This window comes from Aotus nancymaae, unplaced genomic scaffold (genome assembly GCF_030222135.1).
Source record: "Aotus nancymaae isolate 86718 unplaced genomic scaffold, 86718_ANA_hifiasm-v0.15.2.pri h1tg000004l, whole genome shotgun sequence".
Taxonomy (NCBI): domain Eukaryota; kingdom Metazoa; phylum Chordata; class Mammalia; order Primates; family Aotidae; genus Aotus; species Aotus nancymaae.
The window spans coordinates 39,713,806-39,735,753 of record NW_026988415.1 but is presented as its reverse complement, the minus strand read 5'-3'; the positions used below and the strand labels follow the sequence as shown (position 1 = coordinate 39,735,753).

The window sequence follows — 21,948 nt, the reverse complement described above, 5'->3', positions numbered from 1 at the left end:
TGGCCTCCTGCCAGGAGGTGGCACTTTCCAGAAAGCATCAGCTATATAATAGTGTGGAGAGGGACCGGTGGTGGGCCAGGCCCTAGAACTCCCAAGATTCTATGCCCTTTGTCTTCAGCTACCTGGGCAGGTAGGGAAGGACCACCAGGTGTGGGCGGGGCTAGGTGTGTCTGAGCTGAGACTCTCCTTGGCTGGTTCTTGCTGCAGCTGCTGTAGGGGATGAGGATGAGATTACCAGGTCACTGGAGTTGTGTACCTAGGAGGATTATGCCTGCCTCCGCTAAGTCATGCAGGTTGTCAGGGAAGTGAGGAAAAGCCGGCAGTCACAGGCCTCACCCAGCTCCCATGCAAACCTAAGGGCCAGCCTCACTCCCACCATGCTTTCCACAACAGCTCTGAGTATGTTATCAGGTGGAGGGCAAGACAGGTTTGAAAACTTGCCCAAGGCTTTCCGCCTCTCGGGGTGAAAGAAAAGGGCTTTAGTTATTCCACCACTTGTGAAGTCTGTAAGCTGGATCCACACCCTCCCTGAGTTCTGGCCAGGAGGCTTCTCGCCCTGTTCAAATTGTTAGAAAGTTCAACTAGAGAATTCCTTCTCCCTGTGGAGTTTTACCATACCCCTGCTCCTCTGGCCACCCTCCTGATGGATCCCTCTGGTGCCTGGCAGGAATTGGCTGCTTGGGGACCCAGCAAGCTGCCAGGGCCTTTCTGATGCTTCCTTTACCCCTGTATTTTGCTCACCTCAGCTCTTTAACTTGACTTAGCTCCAGATAAAATCAGAAAATTCTCCCGCAAACAGACCTTCAGCTTCTCCAGTGGGGATGTGTTCAGGAGAGGAGGGTTTCCCTTTCCAATTTCTGCAGATGGGGCACTTACAGCATTCGGGGTATCTCCCGGGTTCTGCAGGAGCAGTCCGCTTCCTTCAGAGGGTCTGTGGGTCCTCTAAGGATTGCTGGTTTGTTCTTGCAGTCAATCTGGAGCCAAAATTCAGATGCAATTTTTATTCTTTTAAAACATGATGGTTTAGAAGAAAATATAGGGGCAGGGATTTATAAGCATGACATTAAAAACTCAAAGGAAAAGAATGAAAGACTTGATAATATCAAAGTTTAAAACATCTTTGTGAAAATTACAAAATATATATAATTAAAAGACTAGTGACAAACTGAAAATACATATTTGACACACATGTAAATCATAAGGCTAATATCCATAATGTAAAGAACAACAAATCAGTATGAGAACCATATAACTTGGAGGGCTTCCACTTTCTAGCACTGATGGAGTAGCAGTCACTGGATTTAGTCTGCCATCTAAACAACTCAAGAAATGAGCAAAATATATGAAACAACAATTTTTTTACATTGGATAACAGGTAGAGTCGGAAAAAATAAAAAACAGTAGATCTAAACAGAATCATATCAATAATCATATTAAAGTTAATGGTCTCACAGCAATCCAATTAAAGACAGGTTGGTAGAATGGAAAAAAAAAAGTTTGAAACCCAACTATATGCTGCCTATAGGAAACATACTTTAAGCATAAAAACACAAATAGGTTAAACATAAAAGATGTACCATGTTAACATTAATTTTTAAAAGCTAGAATGACTATATAATTATCAGAGAAAGTAGATTGCAAGGCAAAGAATATTATTAAGGTAAAGAGAGCTATTTCATAATGATAAATTGGCAATTCATTATGAAGATATAACAATGCTAACTATACATGTATCTAATAACAGACATTCAAAATACATGAAGCAATAATGGGCTGAACCTAAGGAGAAGTAGACAAATAGACAATTATAGGCAGAGACTTCGACACCTCTCTCTCACTAACTGTTAGACCAAGAGACAGAAAATCAGTCAGAACATCGAATACTTGAACAACACAAATAACTTGATGTGATTTACATATAGTACTCAACCAAACAAGAGAAAGCATGCTCTTTTCAAGTGTACACTGAAAATGTACCAAGATAGACCATATCTGGGTCGTATAACAAGTCTCAATAAAGTTAAAGGATTCAAGTCACACGAAGTATGTCCTCTGACCACATGGAATTAAATTAAAAATAAATAAAAGAAAGATATGGAAATCCCCCAAATCGTTGGAAAATAAATAACATATTTTAAAATAATCCATGGCTCATAAAGGAAGTCTTAAGGAAAATTAGAAAGTATTTTAAACTGAATGAAAAACCATAAGATATGTGTATTTGTAGAATATAGGCAATGCAGTGCTATGAGGAAAATGTATTAAACAGTTATATTTGAAAAGAAAGGCCTTAAATTATTGACTTCAGCTTCCACAATAAGAAATCAGAAAAAGAAAGTCAAGTGTAATTCAAAGTAAGGAGAAGAAAGAAAATAATAAATAGAAAAATAAATCAATAAAATAGAAAAACAATAGGAAAAAATCAATGAAACCAAAGGCTGTTTCTTTGAGAAAATGATACAATTCATAAACCTTTAGCAAGCTTGATTAGGAAAAAGGAAGAGAAGACACAACTTCCCAATATCAGAAACGAGAGTGGGCCACCACTACCAATCTTACAGACATTAAAAAGATAATAAGAGTATATTGTGAACAGCTTTATACTAAAATTTTATAAATTAGGTTGAATGGACAAATACCTTGAAGGATGCAAACTACCAAGGGTATCTCAAGCAAAAGTAGAAAACCTAAATAGCTCAATATCTAGAAATTAAATTTTATTTGAAAACCTTCCCACACACACAAAAAGTTTAGGCATAAATGTTTTCAGTGGTGAATTCTAGCAAACGCCACTTCTACACAAAGAAGAAAAATGCCACTTCTACACAAAATCTTGCAGAAATTTGAAGTAAATATTTCCTAACATTCTATGAGGTCAACATTCTCCTCTTACCCAAACCAGAAAAATATATTACAAGGAAAGAAAACTATAACCCAATATCTATCATAGAGATAGATGCAAAAATAACTCAAAATTTTAGCAAATAAAATCCAGCAATATATAAAAAGAATAATGCATTACGACCAATTGAGCGTCATCTTAGAAATGCAACGGTGATGCAACATTTACAAATTCATATAATTTATCATTTGGACAAACTGAAGAGAAAATATGATTATCTCAGTAGATGCAGAAAAAAAAAAAAAACATTTGCCAGACTCCAATATTCTTTACTGATTAAAAAAGTAACTAGGAATATTTAGGAAAAATGTAATCTATAAATAGGCATCTATTTAAGAAAAGACACTACAGCTAAAATCCAGCCTACTGGTGAAACATTGAAGGTTTTCTCCTTAAGTTTGGAAACCAGGCAGGGATGTCTCCTCTCACTACCTCTGACCAATATTCTACTGGAGGTTCTAGCCATTGCTATAAGGGGAGAAATCTTAAAGATTAGAATGAAGTAAAACTGGTTTTGTTTCCAGATGACTTGTTCTTCTGTGTAGAAAATTCTAAGGAATCTACAAAAACCTGCTAGAACTATTAAGTGGGGTTAACAAGTTTGCAGGATATAAGATAGATATACAACAATTAATTGTGGTATTTCTGTATAGTAGCAGCAAACCATCAGGGATGGAAATTTTTAAAAATACCATTTATAGTAGCATCAAACATTTGAAATCCTTAAGGGTAAATCTGGCAAAGATGTGTAAGATGTGTGCACTGAGCACAGTAAAGGCTTGCTGAGGTAAATCAAAGACTTAAATAAATGGAGCAATATGCCATGTTAATATATAGGAAGACAATATTAAGATATCAGTTATTTCCATATTAATCTCTGGATTCATTGCAATCCCAAATAAAATCCCAATAGGCATTTTTTTTTTAGTAGAAATTGGCAACCTGAATCTCAAATTCATGTGGAACTACAAAGAATCTAGAATTGCTGAAACAACTTTGAAAAATAAGAATAAAGTTAGAGAACTTGCCAAGCATGGTGGCTCATGCCTGTAATCCCAGTACTTTGGGAGGCCCAAGCAGGTGGATTGTTTGAGCCTAGGAGTTCAAGACTAACCTGGGTAACATGGTGAGATACGGTCTCTACAAAAAATACAAAAAAAAAAAAAATTAGCCAGGCGTGGTGGTGCACACCTGTAGTGCAAGCTACCTGGGAGGCTGACGTGGGAGAATCACCTGAGTCTGGGAGGTTGAGGCTGCAGTGAGCTGTGATCGTGCCATTCCACTCCAGTCTGGGCGACAGAGTGAGATACTATCTCAAAAGCAAAACAAAACAAAACAGAGGACTCATTCTCTCTAATTTTAAAACTTATTCATCCTACCTGAATCAAAAACTTATTGCAAAGCTACAGTAATCAAAACAGTGTGATATCAAAGATAGACTTAGAAAAATGGAACAGGATAGAGTCCAGAAATGTATCTATACATATGGACAATTGATTTTCAGCAAAGGTGCCATGGCAGATTCTACTGGGAAGGGATACTATTTTTCAATAAATGGTGCTGGAACAATTGGATAACCATTTGCAAAAGAATGATTCTCAACCCTTCCTTCACACTATACACAATTATTAACCCAAAATGGATTATAAAACAAATATAAGAGCTAAAATTATCAAACTTCTGGAAGATAACACAGGAGAAAGTTTTAGTCACTTTGGTTTGGCAAAATTTATTTAATAAGACATGTAAAATCATGAACTATAAAAGGAAAGAAATTAATAAATTTAACTTCATCAAAATTTAAAATTTTGGCTCTTCAAAAGGCCCTACTGCAAAGATAAAATGGCAAGCCAAAGACTGGGAGAAAATATTGGCAAAACACATATCTGACAAGCAACTTTTATCTAGAATATATAAAGAATGTATGTGACTCTATAAAAGACAATACAATTTTTGAAATGGCAGAAGTCTAAACAGACAGTTTACTAAAGAATATATATATTTAAAAATAAGCATATGAAAAGATACTCAACATCATTATTCCTTAGGAAAATGTAAACTAAAAGCACAATGAGATACCACTACACACACCCTAGAAATAATAAAATAAACAAGATTGGCCACATAAATATTTGCAGTAATGAGATTCTCATACACTGTTGGATAGGAATGTAAAGTCATATGTTCACTTTGAAACAAAGTTTGTCAGTTTCTTACAACATTAAATGTTTACTGTACAACCAAGCTATTTCATTCCTAGATATGCAAACAGAAATGAAAGCATTTGTCTACACAATGCCTAAAAGCTGTTCATAGCAGCTTTGTTCATAACACCTAACACCTGGAAACAACTCAAATGTCCATCAACAGGTGAATGGATAAATAAATTTTGCTACATCCATACAATGGAATATGGTAAATAAAAGGGAACAGACTATTGATACATGCAGCAATATGAATGAGTCTCAGAATAAATATGCTAAGGGAAAGGTTCTAGACAAAAAGAACACATACTGTGTGATTCAATTTTTATAAAATTCTAGAAAATTTGAAGTATTCATTATTGACAAAAAATGGATGAGTGGTTACTTGAGGACAGGACTCGGGAGAGGAAGGGATGCTCTCCAGAAGGTTAAAAGAAAATTTTTTGAATGATGGATATGATCATTATCTTGTTTTTGCGATGATTTCAGTCCAAACTCATCAAGTTGTACTATATAAATAAATAAAAAGTTTGTTGTATGTCAATTATACTGCAATGGAGCTGTAAACACACACATTGTCTCACACACACACACACACACACACTCTCACACTCACAAATATGCCTGAAAGAGTCATTTAAGAACATTAGTTGTCTAACTCCCTTCTTCTACAGATGAGGAACTTGGGGTCCGAATAGGTCAAGGTCACACAGCTAATTCATTATAAGACTGAGATTGGATTGGAACATAAGTATCCTTATTTGTGGTCTTGCTTTTCTTAGTACACTAAACACAGAGCTCAGATCAAAGAAATACATTTCAGTTGGTGAACTTTCAGGCATTTGTGGCAAACCAGTGGAAAAAAGACATAAACATGATGAAAAGGGGTGACTTTCCTAGGATCCTTTCAGTGATGTGCTGGAACTGACTTACTGTCTCATGGAAGTTGATGGTTAAATTTTCAGAAGTTTTGCAAGTTGGTTATTTAAACAAAGCCATTATTAAAAATTAAATCGGCCAGGCGCGGTGGCTCAAGCCTGTAATCCCAGCACTTTGGGAGGCCGAGGCGGGAGGATCACGAGGTCAAGAGATCGAGACCATCCTGGTCAACATGGTGAAACCCCGTCTCTACTAATACAGAAAATTAGCTGGGCATGGTGGCGCGTGCCTGTAATCCCAGCTACTCAGGAGGCTGAGGCAGGAGAATTGCCTGAACCCAGGAGACGGAGGTTGCAGTGAGCCGAGATCGCGCCATTGCACTCCAGCCTGGGTAACGAGAGCAAAACTCCGTCTCAAAAAAAAAAAAAAAAAAAAAAAAAAAAATTAAATCATGAACTTACAATTAAAGAAATTATATTAAAATAAGGTAATAAAAACTCAAAACTCATCACTTTCTAATTATTTTGCTACATTTTACTATCTATGCTCATAAGGGCATTCACATCTGTTTTATCTGTGTAGTGGAAATATTAAATAATGGTGTTCTATTCTACATATTTTCTCTATTCCAGACTTAATGACATCACTTTGGTAGCTTGAAAATTAGCCATGGTGGATGTGTTTATACCGAAGAAATCAGCAAATGCTACAAATCAGGGATCTCCCTCACCCTCACTCAGAGAGCTGGTTGTTATAAACACTTAGCAGCACATTTCTGCCTTAAAGCACCACTTGCCCTGGCTTTCATTTAAAGCTGGCCTGGAAGACAACCCACCAGTGCCTAAAGTCATGCTAGGTAAACAGTGAGCAATCATTAAGTGTTCTAGTGTAACCAACCATCCCAGTTTGCCCAGGACTCCCCTGTTTCACATGGAACATCCCTGGAAACCCCTCAGTTCTGGAAAAGCAGGATGATTGATTAGTGATTGGACACTTTTCCAAAAGGAGCCAGGTGGGTAAATCAATTGAAAGTTGCATGCTTTCACCGAAAAATATAGCCTAAACATGTCTCCGTCTGTGAAATAACTACTGGCACATTTGTGAATAAAACTCCATACATTCATTATACAGTCTCAATGGTAGCCAGGAAGGAAAGACAGGGCCTTATTACACATGTTAGGAGCTCAAGAAATGCTCATTGGTGATGGATGGCTGGTGAAAGGCAAGCCTACAATGGGAATTGAGTCTCAAAGATGGTAGAAAGTGAAAGCCTGGTCTATCAGTTGGTGGCAACTGCAGGTGGCAATGACTTTGGATCTGAGGCAAGCAGGGGTTAGGAAATTCTTAAAAGAAAAGATTAGAAAACATACTGTCTATGAGAGTAATGTGTAAACCCTAAAGGGAGTGGATGCAACTTTGAGGTGTTTATTGTGGTTATTACCACTTTGAGGACATCAAAGGAGTTTACTGGGAAGGGCCTGGTAATTTCACTTCGCATTCTTTTTCTTTTGTTCAAGGCTCATTCTACCCAAGGGCTTAGTAAGCAGTTGCCTATGCAGCATGGGAAAGTTTTCCTTGCCCAAAGACCTGAGCCTTTCCCTACTCCCAGGCCTTCCGTTTTCACCACAAGTCTCTCTTATTAGAGAAGGTGCTTGAAAGCACTGCATAGTGAAGCAACAAGAAGCTATTAGCAGCCTGTTAACACCTGACCTCTAATTAGGTTAGCAAATTAGCTCCTGACTGGTTCCCAGGAGTCTAGAACAAGCAAAATAAGTGACTTTTTAGTGGTTAGAAGAGGAGAGGGGAAGAGGAGGTTCTGAAGCATTGGTAGACAACATGGCAGGCCTGGTCTGGGCATATAAGTAAGTGCATAAACTGGAGAAAGAGGTAATGGCCTGGGTAAAGAAGGTGTATATCACTAACAAATGTCACCCACTTGCCAGTTTTATTTATAGTTGATTCAGTTTCTCTTAATCTTTTGTGTCTTTCTTGCTTTTCCAACTCTAGGAAATCTTTCCTGAATGAGTTGGAGGTGCAGTAACATGTTTCATTCCTTAGTGGGAATGTATCATGCTCCACCTCACCAAACCACTCCTTAATCCCCATTAGAATGAGCTAGGAGTATGCCTCCTCTTTCAAAAGAAACAGATATTAATAATTGTATTAGTCCATTCTTGCATTGACATAAAGAAATACCTGAGAATGGATAATTTATAAAGAAAAAAGAGATGTTATGAACCACGAACTTAGATCAGGCTCATGGTTCTGCAGGCTGTACAGGAAGCATGATGCTTGCATCTGCTTGGCTTCTGGGGAGGCCTCAGGAAACTTACAATCATGGTGGAAGGCAAAGGGGGAGCTGGCAGGCCACCTGGCTGGAGCAGGAAGAAGAGAGAGTGAAGGGAGTGGTGCCACACACTTTTAAATGACCATATCTCGTGAGAACAAACTCATATTGTGAGGACAGTACCAAGAAGAAAGGTGATAAATCATTCAGGAGAAACCACCCCATGATCCAGTCACCTTCCACTGGGCACCACCCTCCAACACTGGGGATTACAATTTGACATGAAATTTGGGCAGGGACACAGATCCAAAACATATCAATAATAATAATAGCAATAGGAATGACTACTGTTTGAGAAACTATTAATATTTGTACAGGTATGGTACTTTACTAAATTTTCTTATCCAATTCTATGAAGTAGATATTTATTTTCTTGATGTTACATGTGAGACTCAGAGCCATCAAGTAATTTGCCAAAGGCCATACAGGTAGTAAGTGGCAGAGCCAAAATTCAACCCTATATCTGACTCTAAAACCTGTGTTCTTAGCAACCAAACCTCTTCATATAGACTTCAGCTAGGGGTGGAGGAAGAAGGAGGAGGTAGACATAAAAGAATTATTCCATTAGACAAATGTGTATGTACTTCCTACTATGTGTTGAACCTATGGAGTATTAAAAGATCAGTGTGTACTGCTCCTGCCCTTAATGAGATTAGTTCAACAGAGGGGACATGACCATTGTTCTAATAACTCTAATAAAAGGGAGAGTTGGATCAGTACCATAATAATGATAATAGCTACCATTTGTCAAGAACATATAACGTGTCAGGCACTATGCTAATACATTCTACGTATATTTTATCTTAATGATGGTTCTGGAACTATTAATATTAGTCAATTTTATACATGAGAAAACAAGAATAATAGAGGGTTAATTAGCTTCTGTGACTCAGAATAATGTGTTTCTGTGCCATTCAGAAGCAAAAGGAGAGAACTGGATTCAATATTCACTTATACAATGTTTTTGAGTGAACAAAGTATTTGCACCCAGCTCAGTGCCTGTAAACCAGATTCACCATCTTCTTCTGTATCACCTGTACCTCAGCCAGCACTGAATCTGAAGTAGCTTGACATTGTACTTTCATTTCATTTGGAATCTTGAGAACAGCGAAGCCCACTAGAGTCCCATCACTGGCTACCACTACAAATGCCCCCCTACCTTCTTTGTATGTTCAAAACCATTTATTGATTATGAATATACTAAGTGCCACTGAATGGTCACTTTACAAAGGTTAAATTGGTAAATTTCATGTTATGTATATTTTACAACAAAAAATTTGTTACACAAAATGTTAATTTTTATGAAAAGTTTAATATACATTGCTTGCTTACAAATAGTTATCTTCCTGCCAAAAAGTCTCCAAAGCTATATAATTAGGGCAACAGAGCCTTTTTCCAAGGAGACCAATAGACCAGCTCTACTGCCACCTGGGCAGAGTTTTGGAGAGCAGTTTTGCTTCCGTTGTCTTTCATATTCCTATAGCTTGTGCTTCTTATCATCAGCCCTTCTTTCCACGTCTTCCTTTCCTCAAAAATATTTCCACTGTGTTCCCCAGACTCTTTGTTGTGTGGTAAACAAGCTCTCACATACGCTCACCCTTGTCACCAAGTGCTACTTATGCCTCCTTGCCCTACCTAACTCGGATTTTCTCTAAGGACACTGTTGGAGTAGTGGAGAGTGTAGGATGCCCATTCTATTACAGGGACTGGAGAAGGGGCTGGCATCCTCTAGATTTTCTGAGGAAGTTTCCAGGCTACTGTTTGTCTTCCTTGCTGGAACCACCACTTTAACCCATGTCAGATGAATCGATCAGTTACCATAGCTCATCTCTGTTGCATAGACACTGGTCATTCCCCCAAAGTAATCCAGGCCTTTTTGCCTGTAACACATATCTTTCCTTGCCACCATTCATGTCGTTGTCCTGGAGGGTTTCAAAGTCCACATGGTTTATTCCTCATACCATTGGCCTAGCAATTCCCGACATTTTGAAACATAATGACCTTGACCTGCCTCCATTTTAGTCATCCTCTTTCATGTCCATTCTCTAGACTTGTGCAGCCTGATATAGTAGCCACTAGCCACAGGTGATTGTTGAAATTTAAATTAACTGAAATTAAATAAAAATTTTGCATCAGCTCTCACTTGCACCAGCCACATTTTAAGTGCTCAGTAGCTACATGTGGCTAGTGGCTAACATATCAGATAGTGCAGACAGAGAAAATTTCCATCACCACAGAGAGTTCCATTAGATAGCATAGATTCCAACATTGTCTTCACCCAGAAAATGTTTCTGCTGCACTGCAGAAATACATAAAAAGTAACCAAATGTGGTAGCATGTGCCTATAGTCACAGCTACTCAAGAGGCTGAAGCAGGAAAACCACTTTAGGCCAAGGAGTTTGAGGCTGTAGTGCACTATGATCATTCCTCTGAGTAGCCACTGTACTCCACCTTATCTGTCTCTTTTTTTTTTTTTTTTGAGACGGAGTTTCGCTCTTGTTACCCAGGCTGGAATGCAATGGCACGATCTCGGCTCACTGCAACCTCCGCCTCCTGGGTTCAGGCAATTCTCCTGCCTCAGCCTCCTGAGTAGCTGGGATTACAGGCACGCACCACCATGCCCAGCTAATGTTTTTTTTTTTTTGTATTAGTAGAGACGGAGTTTCACCATGTTGACCAGGATGGTCTCGATCTGTTGACCTCATGATCCACCCGCCTCTGCCTCCCAAAGTGTCTCTTAAAACAGAACAAAAACTGCACTCCATTCTGGGCAACCGAGTGAGACCGAGTGTCAAAACCCAAAAACAAACAACAAATAAGTGTACCCAAATTTAAAGGCACAAAAATATTGCATCAGGAAAAATGACAGATAGGAGGCAAGACTAACTTGCAGCTCCCACTCATATGGACTGAGCAGTGTGTGGAGACTCAAATCGTGAGCTTTTGCTCTAAGAACTACTGCAGGAACATACCAGGAAAGCTGAGAGAATCCACAGACCCTTTGAAAGCAGTGGCTTGCTGCTGCAGGCTCTGGGAGACAGATGAAAACCTGTGAGTGCCCAAAATGTGAGAAGGGGAACATTTGCCCCCAAACACACATCCTCACTGGGGATCTTGAAGGTCCAGATCACAGGAGAAGGATTTGACCTTACCTGGAGCTGAGATGAATTTAGAGAACTAAATGAAACACAGGGATATAGGAAGCAATGGGAAAGCCCTGTGAGCACTCTCAGTCCCCAGGGAAGCCATTCCTCACTTTGTCTCACAGGAATCCATGGAGTGGACTGTCAGTGGAATTGGGGAAAGCCTACAGGGAGAAGGAAACTTCTAGCTGAACTTCATAACAATTTCAACTGAATGCAAAATTTCATGGACAGAATCCACAAGGGGGGAAAACAGGAGTGTGCATGGGAAACTGTGGCAGGAAGGGAGGCATGAAACCTGAAAGCTCTGCTTGCTTTCTCAGCGGGGAGGCTTGCAGCCTGGGGCAAGTCTTCAGCCCTGCTCACCAGCTGCCTGGGAATAAACCCAGTGCTGTTGGCGGGGGCATGGTGGGAGTGAGACTGGCCTTTTGGGCTGTGTAGGAGCTCGGTGAGACTTGTCACTGCTGGTTTCCCCCACTTCCCTGGTGACCTGTATGACACAGCACAGAAAGCCATAATCCCCGTGGGAATGTAATTCCATTGACCTGAGAACCACACTTCTATCCACCACAGCAGCCACAGCAAACCCTGCCCAAGGAGAGTCTGAGCTCAGATACAACCAACTCTGCCTTCACCTTATGGTCTTTCTCAACCCACCTTGGTAGCTGAAGACAAAGGACATAATTTCTTGGAAGCTCTATGGCCCCACCCTCCGCCTGAGACACCCTGAATATTTATCCAGGTGACCCTAGGGCAAGCTTGTATCCTCCCTATACTACCGCAGAGATGCTCTCTTGAAAGCACCACTTCCCGGCTGGAGACCAACCAACACAAAATCAGAGCACTAAACAAAACTACAACCAAGGACCCTCGCAGAGTCCGCTTTACTCCCCTGCTACCACCAGTGGAGCACGTGCACAAATGACTAACAAACATATGAAAAAAATGCTCAACATCACTGATAATTGTGAGATGCAAATCAAAACCATGATGTGATACCACCTGACTCCTGCAAGAATGGCCATAATCAAAAAATTAAAAAACAATAGATGTTGGCGTGGATGTGGTGAAAAGGGAGCACTTTTACACTGCTGGTGAGAATGTAAACTAGTCTACCCATATGGAAAACAGTCTGGAGTTTCCTCAAAGAATCAAAAGTAGATCTACCATTTGATCCAGCAATCCACTACTGGGTATCTATCCAGAGGAAAAGAAGTAATTATACTAAAAAGATACTTGCACACATATGTTTATAGCAGCACAATTTGTAATTGTAAAAATGGAACCAGCTCAAATTCCCATCAATCAACTAGTGGATAAAGAAAATGTGGTGCAGAAAGATGGCAGCGGTGTAGGGGGCCGAGGTGAAAGTGGATGGCACCGAGCTGAAACTGAGCAAGAATGAGTTGAAGAGATGCCTGAAAGCTGAGAAGAAAGTAGCAGAGAAGGAGGCCAAGCAGAAAGAGCTCAGTGAGAAACAGCTAAGCCAAGCCACCACTGCTGCCACCAACCACACTACTGACGATGGTGTGGGTCCTGAGGAAGAGAGCCCGGACCCAAATCAATACTACAAAATCCACAGTCAAGCAATTCATCAACTGAAGGTCAATGGGGAAGACCCATACCCACACAAGTTCCATGTAGACATCTCACTCACCGACTTCATCCAAGAATATAGTCACCTGCAGCCTGGGGATCATCTGACTGACATCACCTTAAGGGTGGCAGGTAGGATTCATGCCAAAAGAGCTTCTGGGGTAAAGCTCATCTCCTATGATCTTCGAGGAGATGGGTGAAGTTGCAAGTCATGGCCAATTCTAGAAATTATACATTGGAAAAATAATTTATTCATATTAATAACAAACTGCATCAGGGAGACATAATTGGAGTTCAGGGGAATCCTGGGAAGACCAAGAAGGGTGAGCTGAGCATCATTCTATATGAGATCACATTGCTGTCTCCCTGTTTGCATATGTTACCTCATCTTCACTTTGGCCTCAAAGAAAAGGAAACAAGGTATCGCCAGAGATACTTGGACTTGATCCTGAATGACTTTGTGAGGCAGAAATTTATCATCCTGTCTAAGATCATCACATATATAAGAAGTTTCATGGATGAGCTGGGATTTCTGGAGATTGAAACTCCCATGATGAGGTGGGAGAGATCCAAGATGGCTGATCACTAGCAGCTCGGGCTCATAATTCCCAGTGAAAGCGCAGAGAACGAGAGGACGCCACACTTTCAGATGAATATTTGTTGCTCACGGACTAGGAGATTCCCAGCAGAGGAGCCCCACGGGTCGCCAGGGCAACTCTTGTGGCCGGCGTGGCAGTTCTGCTGGTGCCTTAGCGCGCCAGTTCTTAGCGCAGAGTCCGGAGATTCCAGGGCAGAAAAGTGCCATCAATCTTAACACCGCTATTTTGGCCAGCGCAGTGGATTGCTCAGATTTCGGCGCTGGGAATCAACAGGTTGGACGTCAGCTCAGAGACCTAGTTAGAAAGTCGGTAATTACAAAGACGACAGACGGATAAATATACAATGAAGGGAAGAAACCAGTGTAAAAAGGCAGAGAATACTCAAAATCAGAATGCCTCTCCCTCTACAGGGGATCGCAATTCCTCATCAGTAATGAAACAAGGCTTAATAGATTACGAGTGTGTTCCAATAACAGAAGCAGGTTTCAAAACGTGGGTGATAAGAAACTTCTGTGAATTAAAAGAACTTTTTCTAACCCAATGCAAAGAAACTAAGAACCTTGAAAAAAGGTTTGACGAAATGTTAACGAGAATGGACAATTTAGAGAAGAATATAAGTGAATTGATGGAGCTGAAAAACACAACAGGAGAACTTTGTGAAGCATGCACAAGTTTAAACAGTCGAATTGATCAAGCAGAAGAAAGGATATCAGAAGTCGAGGACCAGCTCAGTGAAATGAAACCAGAAGACAAGAATGGAGAAAAAAGGATGAAAAGGAATGAGCAAAGTCTCCAGGAAATATGGGACTATGTGAAAAGACCTAATTTACGTTTGATAGATGTACCTGAATGTGACGAAGAGAATGAATCCAAGTTGGAAAATACTCTTCAGGATATCATTCAGGAAAACTTTCCCAACCTGGCAAGGCAGGGTAATATTCAACTCCAGGTAATACAGAGAACACCACAAAGATATTCTTCAAGAAGACCAACCCCAAGGCACATAATTGCCAGATTTATTAGGGTTGAAATGAAGGAGAAAATACTAAGGGCAGAGAGAAAGGTCAAGTTACCGATAAAGGGAAACCTATCAGACTTACAGCAGATCTCTCAGCAGAAACCCTACAAGCCAGAAAAGAGTGGGGACCAATATTTAACATCCTTAAAGAAAAGAACTTTCAACCCAGAATTTCCTATCCAGCCAAACTAAGCTTTATAATCGAAGAAAAATTAAAACTTTTGCGAACAAACAAGTACTTAGAGAGTTCACCACCACCAGGCCTGCTTTAGAAGAGCTTCTGAAAGAAGCACTATACATATAAAGGAACAACCAATATCAGCCTTTCCAAAAATATATCAAAAAGCAAAGAGCATTAACACAATGAAAAATTTACACCAACTAATGGGCAAAACAGCCAGCTAGCATCAAATGCCAGTATCAAACCTATATATATATTCTAATTGGATAAAAAGCCAAAACCCATCGGTATGCTGCATCCAGACCCATCTCACATGCAACGATACACAAAGACTCAAAACAAAGAGAAGGAGGAAGATTTATCAACCAATCAGAGAGTAAAAATAAACAAATAAACAAAAAGCAGGAGATGCAATTCTCGCCTCTGATAAAGTAGACTTTAAAGCAACAAAGAGCAAAAGAGGCAAAGAAGGACATTATATAATGGCAGAAGGATCAATGTAACAAGAAGAGCTAATGATTTTATAGATCAACGAGACAGAAAATTAACAAGGACATTCAGGACTTGAACTCAGACCCGGAACAAGTTAACTTAATAAACATTTACGGAACTCTCCACTTCAAATACACAAAACATACATTACCACCTCACACCTATTCCAAAAGTGACTACATAATTGGAAGTAAATCACTACTCAGTAATCGCATAGCATTTCATAGGTTTAAATGAAATATTGGTTGGCTGCTTGTTTGTTATTTTCTTCCGTTATTCCTTCCTGTCTACATCAAGTATAATTATTGGTATGAAAGAGGTTTTCAATACCCATTACTAAACTGCATTCTAGCCTGGGCAAGAAAGCAATACTCCCATTCTCTCTCTCTCTTTCTCTTCCTTTTTCTTCCTCTTCTTCATTTTTTTTTCTTTCTCTCTTTCTTTCAAAAAAAAAAAATCATTCATGCAAAGAAAAAAAAAAAAACTGCCAGGCTTCAGAACAGGCAAAATAGAAATTGGAGAATGCTTTCATTTTCTATGAAGCTGAAAAGCAGGTTTGCCCCTCTAAGAGGAAGGACTGTTCTGGCAGCCTGGATCAGAGCAGTGACCAGGTCAAAGATCTGCTCACCTCAGCATCGGGGAACCCCTGTTCCAGACTGTCCTCTATGCCTCTGTCTTCTCTGTTTGGGAGAAAAAAAAAAGAAACTCCCATGATGAACATCATCCCAGGGGGAGCTGTGGCCAAGCCTTTCATTACTCATCACAATGAGCTGGACATGAATTTTTATATGAGAATTGCTCCAGAACGCTACCATAAGATGCTTGTGGTTGGTGGCATCGACCAGGTTTTTGAAATTGGATGCCAGTTCCGGAATGAGGGGATTGATTTGACGCACAATCCTGAGTTCATCACCTGTGAGTTCTACATGGCCTATGCAGACTATCACCATCTCATAGAAATCATGGAGAACATGGTTTCACTGATGGTGAAGCATATTACAGGCGGTTACAAGGTCATCTACCACCCAGATGGCCCAGAGGGCCAGGCCTATGAAATTGACTTCACCCCACCCTTCCGGAGAATCAGCATGGTAGAAGAGCTTGAGAAAGCATTGGGGATGAAGCTACCAGAAACTAACCTCTTTGAAACTGAAGAAACTTGCAAAATTCTTGATGATATCTGGGGGGCAAAAGCTGTTGAATGCCTTCCACCTCGGACCACAGCCAGGCTCCTTGACAAGCTTGTAGGGGAGTTACTGGAAATGACTTGCATCAATCCTACGTTCATCTGTGATCACCCACAGATAATGAGTCCTTTGGCTAAATGGCACCGCTCTAAGGAGGGTCTGACCGAGAGCTTTGAGCTATTTGTCATGAAGAGATATGCAATGCCTACACTGAGCTGAATGATCCCATCCAGCAGCGGCAGCTATTTGAAGAACAGGCCAAGGCTGCAGGTGATGATGAGGCCATGTTCATAGATGGGAACTTCTGTACAGCCTTGGAATACGGGCTGCCCCACACAGCTGGCTGGGGCATGGGCATTGACCGAGTTGCCATGTTTCTCAGGGACTCCAACAACATCAAGGAAATACTTCTGTTTCCTGCCATGAAACCTGAAGACAAGAAGGAGAATGTAGCTATCACTGATATGCTAGAAAGTACAACAGCTGGCACTTCGGTCTAGAAAATAATAATTGCAAGTTGTATAACTCAGGCATCTTTGCATTTCTGCAAAAGATCAAAGTCTGCAAGGGAATTCTTGTGTGTGGCTTTCAATTTGACTGCCGCAGTTTGGTTCAGCCATCAGAAGAGAGACAAGGAAGTAAAAATGTCTTTTTAATCCTTGTTACCAAATAAACCATTTGTCTCTCCTCAAAAAAAAAAAAAAAAAGAAAGAAAATGTAGTGCATATATTTATGCATGCCATGGAATACTACTCAGCCATTAAAAGGAATAAATAATAGCGTTCACAACAACATGGATGGAATTGGAGACCATTATTCTAAGTGAAGTAACTCAGGAATGGAAACCAAACATCGTATGTTCTTACTCATAAGTGGGAGCTAAGTTATGAGGACACAGAGGCATAAGAATGAACAATGGGCTGGGCGCAGTGGCTCATGCCTGTAATCCCAGCACTTTGGGAGACCAAATTCAGGAGTTTGAGACCAGCCTGACCAACATGGTGAAACCTCATCTTTACTAAAAATACAAAAATATTAGCTGGACGTGGAGGTGCGCCCCTGTAATCCCAGCTACTTGGGAGGCTAAGGCAGGAGAATTGCTGAACCTGGGAGGCAGAGGTTGCAGTGAGCCAAGATCACACCACTGCACTCCAGCCTGGGTGACAGAGAAAAACTCTTGTCTCAAAAAAATAAAAATAGAAATAAAAATAAAAAAGAATGATACAATGGACTTTGGGGACTCACAAGAAAGTGTGGAAGCGGGATGAGAAATACGAGACTACACATTGGGTACAGTATATGCTACTTGGGTGATGAGTGCACCAAAATTGCAGAAATCACCACTAAATAACTTATCCACATAATCAAACAATACCGGTTCTCCAAAAATCTATTAAATAAAAAGTGAAAAGTTACAAAAATTGAATCAAGAAAAAAAAATGTGTTTTGTATCAATTTGCTAGGTACCTTGCAAGGAGTCAAGGATACAATGGTGAACAAAACAGACATTATTAAGGTAACTGTATAACTATAGTAATCAAGACAGTATGGTGTTCGGGGTCAGATAGACACATAGATCATTGAAACAAAATAGAGAACTTAGAAATAGGCCTGCATAAATATGTCCAGTTTTTCACACAAGTAATTCAATGGAGGAAGGGTAGACTTTCACCAAATGGTATTGGAGAAATTGGACATTCATAGGCCAAAACAAAACAAAACAAAAGGCCCCAGCCTGAGCCTCATACAAAAACTAACTCAAAATGAGTCATGAACATAAATGTGAAATAAAAACTGTAAAACTTGAGGACAAACAGAGGAGAAGAACATAGGAGAAGACCTCTAGGATCTACGCCTAGGATAAGTTATTTGGTTTGACACCAAAAAACAGTGTATAGTAGGAAAAAAAATAGAGGAAACTGTTCTATACCTTGACTGTATTAATGTCAATATTCTGAGTATGATATTATACTATAGTTTTGTAAGATGTTACCATTAGGAAAAACTAGGTGGGGTACACCTGAGATTGTTCTGTGTTATTTCTTATAACTGAATATCAATCTACAGTTATTTCAAAATAATAAATTCAATTTTTAAAACCTAAGGGAGGTGAACATTTCAAGAAGGAGGAAATGATTAACTGGTTCAAAGGCTGCCAAGAAGTCAAGTAAGTTGAGAAATGAAAAAATGTTTGACAATATGGAGGTTATTGTGGCATGAACAAGAGCTTTTTTTTTTTTGCTGTAGTAAAGGAGCTGGAAAGCAGATAGAAGTAGACCGAGCTTGCTCCTTCTCTCGCCATGTGACCTACCTGCCCCTCCTGTGCCTTCAACCATGAGCAAAAGCTTCCTGAGGTCCTGACCAGAAGCAGATGCTGGTGGCATGCTACCTGTACAGCCTGCAGAACCATTATTTTATTAATTTATATATATATAATATACATGTGTGTGTGTATATATGTGTGTGTGTGTGTGTGTGTGTGTGTGTGTGTGTATATATATATATATTTGAGACAGAGTGTTGCTCTGTCGCCTAGGCTGGAGTGCTATCATGAGATCTCAGCTCACTGCCACCTCTGCCTCCTGGGTTTAAGTGATTTTCCTGCCTCAGCCTCCCGAGTAGCTGTGATTATAGGAGCCCACCACCACGCCCAACTAACTTTCCACTTTTAGTAGAGACAGGATTTCACCATGTTGGCCAGGCTAGTTTTGAACTCCTGACTTCAAGTGATCTGCCCGCCTTGGCCTTCCAAAGTGCTGGGATACAGATGTGAGTCACTTCACCTGGCTAGAACCATTATTTTATTGGTAATGGAAGTTCCATTAATAAAGTTGATTCCAACATTCATGGTATTTAAACCTGAACTTTTAAGTTAAGATGGTGGATAAGAGGCTTTTAGTGTGCCTCAGTCACTTGGAAATAGCAAAATAGTGAGTAAAGATAAACTCTGTGAGCTTTAATTCAAGAAGGAAAATGGGAATCCCCTGGAATCATGAGGGACACCCCGGATCCCAGGGAGGAGGACATGGGCAAACAGCCCCCATGATGTTGTCCAGCTGATAAGAGCCTGGGACAAGAGAAGATCTGCTACGGCTGCAATTTCTCTTTGGTAATGAGACTTGCTGCCAGGGCTGGCTTGGCATCCTGGAACTGGTGTGCATGTACCATTGCTGAGTTCCCTCGCCTGCTCCCCTGAGATTGTGGTGCAGTGGAGCCCTCTCTGCTCCACCCCAAAGCAGAAACTCCAGGCATTTAGAGCACCTTCTCACATGGACTGGCAGCCTGCATTGCCCCATCCCTCTTGGGTATAGGTTGTGGTACAATGGGGCCCTCTCTGCTCCATGTCCAGGTAGAGTTCCATATACTCAAAGCTTCTGCTTGCTCAAATTAACAGCCTGAGTCACTTCACCCTTCCTGTGCAGAGATCCAGGTGCAGAGGGCCCTCTCTGCTTCATGCCCAGGCAGATCTCCAGGCATGCAGAGCACCTGCTTGCCTGGTTCAGCAGCCTGACACCCCACTCCTCCTATGCAGAGATCATGGTGCAGGGGGGCCCTTTCCACTTCACACTCAGGAAGATCACCAGGTATTAGGAGCACCCATTTGCCATGGTCAATAGTCTGAGTTGCTAACCCTTCCTGTCCAGAGATGGTACTCCACACCCAGGCATATCTCCAGGAATCTGGAGCACCCACTCTCTTGGATTAGGAGTTTAGGCCATCTCCTCTCCCTGTGCAGAGAACTTGTGACATAGGAGGTTTCCCAGCTCCGTGCTAAGGCACACCTCTGGGCACTTGGTAACTGCTGATTGGATTCTCCCTTGGTGCTGGTGCTTGTGCCTGCCATCAGGGGGACCTGCAGGTGGGCCTGCTTGGCCTGGCTCTGGCCTTCTTGCCCCCTGTCAACCCGGGGTTGAACAAGAAGCTCAGATAACTGTGTACTCCATGAATCAGTCCATTGCCTGAAGCAATATACAGCTTTTCCCAGTAGCAAAGATGAAGTATATACCCAGCCGCGTTGACTGCCGCTGGCGCTTACCTATAAGCGCCGTCTACTGGCATGCAGGTCAAACTGCACAACCCAATATAAAACGTGCTTACAGAAGTGCATAGCACTATAGACCCTACCCACCAGTCACACACCCTAGAAAGAGGGAGAAAGGGAAAGAGAAAGAAAAAAAAATACATATAATAATGTATTAGGGAAATAGACAAAAAATCCTACCTGTAAAAAAATAATTACAAAAATTAGAAAGTGCTAGTGTCTCCAGGAGAGAAGAAACCATTGCAAGAATTCTGACACCATGAAAAACCTGAATGTAGTGAAACTACCAAAGAATTACACTAGCACTCCAGCAATGGTTGCTCATCAAAATGGAAACTCAGAAATAATAAAGAATTCAAAGCATGGATTGCAAGAAAGCTCAATGAGATCCAAGATGAGACTGAAAATCAACACAAAGAAACTTCTAAAGCAATTCAGAAAATGGAAGATATAAACATCTTTAAAATAAATCAATCAAAGCTTCTGGAATAGCAAAACTCACTTAAGGAATTTCAAAATGCAATTGAAAGTTTTATCCATAAATTAGACCAAGAAGAAGAAATAATCTCAGACCTTGAAGATCAGTCTTTTGAACTAACCCAGTCAGAGAAAAATAATGAAAAAAAGAATTTAAAAATAAAGTCTATTAGAAACATGGGATTATGTAAAGTGACCAAAACTATGAATTGTTGGCTTTTCTGAGAGAGATGGAGAAAAAAGTAAACAACCTGGAAAATATATTTGAGAGAATAATTCAAGAAAAATTCTTAAATCTTGTTAGAGAAGTAGACATCCAGATATAAGAAATTCAGAGAATGCCTGTTAGATACTCTACAAAATGATCATCACCAAGGCATATAGTCACCAGACTTTTCAAGGTCAACACTAAAGAAAAAAAATCTTAAAGGCAACTAGAGAAAAGGGTCAGCTCATATACAAAGGGAACCCCATAAGGCAAATGGCGGACTTCTCAGTAGAAACCTTATAAGGCAGGAGAGATTGAGGGCCTATTTTAGCCTTCTTAAAGGAAAGAAATTCAACCAAGAATTTCATATCCTGCCATGCTAAGCTTCATAAGCAAAGGAGAAATAAAATCTTTCCAGTCCAGTAAGTACTAAGGCAATTTGCTACCACTAGACCCGCCATACAAGGGATCCTGAAGTAAGTTCTAAACATGGAAATGAAATAATGATACCTGCTACCAAAAAACATACTTAAGTACGTAGCCCACAGACCCTATAAAGCAACCATGCAATAGAAACTACAAAGAAACCAGCTAACGACTTCACACTGGGATTAAAACCTCACATATTAATGTTGACCTTGAATGTAAATGGTTCAAATGCCCCCATTTAAAA

The 21,948-nt window shown here is 40.4% G+C and overlaps 1 pseudogene; it reads left to right on the top strand.

The window, feature by feature from the left end:
- Positions 1 to 12,815: 12,815 nt before the first annotated feature.
- LOC105716864 (lysine--tRNA ligase-like) lies at positions 12,816 to 17,463 on the top strand (annotated as a pseudogene).
- Positions 17,464 to 21,948: the final 4,485 nt, after the last annotated feature.